This window comes from Orycteropus afer, unplaced genomic scaffold, assembly GCF_000298275.1.
Source record: "Orycteropus afer afer isolate SDZICR_OR568_19922 unplaced genomic scaffold, OryAfe1.0 scaffold00308, whole genome shotgun sequence".
In the NCBI taxonomy this organism is placed as follows: Eukaryota; Metazoa; Chordata; class Mammalia; order Tubulidentata; family Orycteropodidae; genus Orycteropus; species Orycteropus afer.
Genome location: NW_006921895.1, coordinates 3,530,867 through 3,535,378, shown reverse-complemented (window position 1 = coordinate 3,535,378; position 4,512 = coordinate 3,530,867).

Here is a 4,512-nt window from a genome sequence, read left to right as displayed (position 1 = left end):
GTATGTAATAGTATCAACCATTGTTGACTTTAACTTTTGTGCTCCTCCCAGTGTCTTCCTTTGCCTTGATCATTTTGTGTTGAACTCCCCCTTATTGTATATTACCTTTTCCTCTACCCAATTTAATATGTGTCCACCCTCCAGTTAGTGATTTATCTTCTCTTCCCCTACTACCTCTGTAACTTTAAAAGAATGTTTCTTTCTATAAAGCGTTTATTGACTTTTAGTAATCATCTTACAATATTTTTCCCTTAGTGATTGACTAATTTCACTTAGCAAAAGCCTCTTTTAGAGTTTAGTGGTAGTGTTTTGTTTGATTGTTATTTATTTATTTATTTTTAAATATGAGATTTATTAGAACTGCTTATCATGTAGGTGACAGGTGTTCTTGATCATCTTACCTCCTCTAATGCTCTGCTTAAAATCCTGATCTTCACTTCTAGTTTCAATTTTGATATATGAAGAGATTGGAAGTTGTGACTCTCATTCTTACAACAAGTTAAAGCTAAATAAACTGAAAATCTATGACTTTTCTTTGACCCATCAGATAATTGAGGTCATAGGGCAAACTACCTCTCCAATGTCTGGAGAAACAGACAAATAAAGAACGTCATAACCCAGACTTGCTCACACACAGAAGAAGCTGCTAGAATCATAACTAGTAGAACACTTAAATGGGACTTTTGATAAATTGCTGGACACTGAGTGTGGACTAGCATGAGGGCCAGGAGGGACTGCTTTTTCATGGATATTGACAAATGGATTTTAATGTTTATATGTAAAGGCAAAATTCTAATAATTGTTAGCATAATCCTGAAGAAGAGCAAAGTTTGAAGACTCACATTTTCTGAATTTAAAACTTATTACAAAGCAACAGTAATCAAGATAATGTGACATTGGCACAAGGATAGACATTTAGTTCAATTGTAATAGAATTGAGAGTTTAGACATAAACCTATATATTATGGCAAAAAGATTTTTGACGAGAGTACAAAGACCTTTCAATAAAGGAAAAAAAAAAATCTTTTCAACAAATAGTGCCAAGACAGCTGGATAACCAGATGCAAAAGAATGATGTTTGACTCCTACTTCATACTGTATACACAGGTTAACACAGAATGGATCAAAGACCTAAATATAAGAGATAAAACTATAAAACACAGTAAAGATAGAGGCAAATTTTCATGACCTTACATATGGCAATGATTTCTTAAATATAAAACCAAAAGCACAAGCAAAATAAAAGAAAAAAATACACAAACTACACTTTATCAAAATTAAGAATATTTGTGTTTCAACAGGCAATATTAATAAAGTATAAGATAACCCACAAAATGGGAAAAGTTATTTGTATATTATGTCTTATAAAGAAGATATATATATATGTAAGATATATTGAAAATTCTTACAACAACAATAAATAGACAAAAAAATCCAAATAATTAATGAATAAGTACCCAACAATAACAAAAGGATCTGAACGGACAAATCTCCAAATGGCCAATAAGCAAATGACTAACAGTAGTCATCAGGGAAATGCAAATCAAATGAAATACTACTTCATACACATACATAGTGCCTAAGGCACTTGACTGCTAACCAGAAGGCTGTCGGTTCAAAGCCATCAGCCACTCCTTGGAAGAAAGGTTGGTCAATCTACTTCCATAGTGATACCACCTTGGAAACCCAAGGAGGGGTCGCTATGAGTCAGATCCGACTTGTCGGCACATAACAATAACAATAATAACACACATAAGTACAACTATAAGAAAGTCAGATCACAAGCAAAGATCTGGAGGAATCAAAACACTAATTCACTGTTAGTGGGAGTGTAAAATGATACAATCACTTTGCAAAATTGTTTGGGAGTTTTTCAACAGATTGAATATAGAGTTTCCATATGACCCAGCATTTACACCTCTAAGTATATGCTTGTAGTGATTATGTTTGTGTGTCAACTTGGTTGGGCCTGGTTGAGTGGCTGGGAGCTGGTGGTAGTTTTTCCCCATGATGAGACTGGCAATCAACTCCATGGTGCGACCTACCACAAGCAGCTGAGTAGTTGCTTTGGGTATGTGGTCTGGTTCCCACATATAAGAAGCAGCTTTGGGAATGGTCTCTAGCTTATTGCACACTTGGACCCTGCATGTAGCTGTGTTGTTGTCCAGCAGTCTGCCGTGCTCTGCCAACCTTGGGACTTACAGTGGACTTAAATTAATAGCCTGTTGTGTGGTTTGGTAACATCAGGGCTGTGCCTTTTTATTTGTCATCTTTGGGATTTTCAGCCTCAGCAGCTAGCAGTTGTCTGAATGAAGAAACACCTCTAGCTTCATTGGGCCAGGAGCAGGAGGCAGAGCTGGACCCCAAGGTTTGAGGGGTTTTCACCCATCCCCTAGAGCCTGGCACTTTGAACTTGGATGTAAAGCCTCCAAATTCTAAGAATAAACTCCTATTTGTTCAAGCCATCCCATTTGTGGTATATTCCTGTCAGAGTGGCACTAGGTAACCAGAACAATACTCAAGATAGATGAAAACATATATCAACACAAAAACTTGCACAGGAATATATATAGCAGCAATATTCATAATAGTCAAAACATGGAAATAAACTAAATGTCTATGAGCTGATAAATGGATAAATAAAATATGTTCCATTATTTGGCTACAAAAGTGAAAAAAAAGTACTGATACATATCACAGCATGGATAAAACTTGAAAACACACTAAATGAAAGAAGACAAAAAAAAAACAAACATATTTTATGATACAGTTTTTTTCTGAAACATCCAGAACAGGCAAAACTACAGAGACAGAAAGTAGATTAGTGTTTGTCTAAGACTAAATGTCTCAATGAGTGGAGTCTGTAAGACTAAAAACAAAACAAGTACGTATAATCCATTTAAACTGTACTCTAGTTGATAGAGATATGTTTGTCTAAGATTAGGAGTGAATGGGGGATGTACATAGTATTTCCTTTTGAGATGTTGAAAATGTTTTAAGGTTGATTGTCATGAGGTTTTCACAACTCTGTGAATATACTAAAACACACTGAATTTTATGGTTTAAATGGATTGCTTGTATGTGAATTCTATTACAAAAAGAATGGAGTACAAATGGAAAACTATAAAACTTATACAAGAAAACATACATGAAGATATATGTGTTGATTTTTGGTGATGAGTTTTTAAATATAACATCAAGGCATGATCTATGAAATAACTAACTAAGAAATCAGACCTGATAAATTTGAAAACATTCTTATGCAAAAGATACTATTGAGAGAATAAAAATAAAAGCCACAAACTGGGATGATTATTTGTAAAATATATCTGATGAAGGACTTTTATTCATAATATACAAGGAAGCTGAAGGGAGGAGAAAAGATGGTGTCCTGGTGAAAAAAAAAAAAAAAAAACTCCACCCAGTCTCTCTACAACAAAGACTTAAAAAACAAAGTGAAACAGATATAGATGATAATCCTCAAACTCTGAGTGTCAAATGAAAAGATGAAGAATTGGATTAAATACCAAGTGGAAAAAGAATGAAAACAGTGATTGAAGAGAAATATGGAATGGGTACCTGACAGAGATGGCCATTTTGAGACACATTGGTTAAGAGACACCAGCTTCATAGAATCCCCATTAAGACTGAGTCACAGTGTAAACACATCCAGAGTGAAATGAGGTAAGCAGAATATGAACTAGATCTAAGAGAGAAAAGTGCAGTGGCATGGGTGACTGCTGAATTATAAGGGTGCCAATAAAAAAGGATGCAACCTCTCATCACCAGTGAGCACTGGTCATTTGGATTGAAGGCCTACACTGAACATAAAGCCTCTCAGGTGGTTATTGGAGACACTAGACTCCAGGCAGCATCTCTTGATTGAATCAGGGCAGAAACAGTATAGTAGGCTGCACTTAGCCAGAAGAGTACTGAACAAATGCCAGGGACCAGAGATGTGTATTCTCCTGCTTTCCCTACAACACTATACTGGCATGGGGAAGGGTCCCAATCCCAGTCAATCTTGTGGCGAGGGACTCCTTTTTTGCAGTCCTCCACCTACTTGGTTCACTATGACCACCTCCCCCAGCAGACTGAACTTCGCACCTGTGGGTCATGCTCTGTGGGTCTGGTTTCTGTGTGTCACAGGGCAGATGCCTCTGTGAGCATGCACTCAGGAGGATTACACTGTCATTTCCCCAATGACAAAGGTGCACACTCATGTGTGAGTCCCAGTGGGTAGAGTGTCATGAACTAGCCTTAGAAGTGTGGTTCTTATTGTTGTTAGGTGCTGTCGAGTCATCTGTGACTCATAACGACCCTATGCACAGCAGAACAAAACACTGCCTGATCCTGAGCCAGCTCCATGATTCCTGCTATACTTGAGATCATCACCACTGCCACCGTGTCAATCCATCTTGTTGAGGGCCTTCCCCTCTTTCATTTACCCTCCACCTTACCAAGCATGACATCCTTCTCCAAGGAATGGTCCCTTCTGACAACATGACCAAA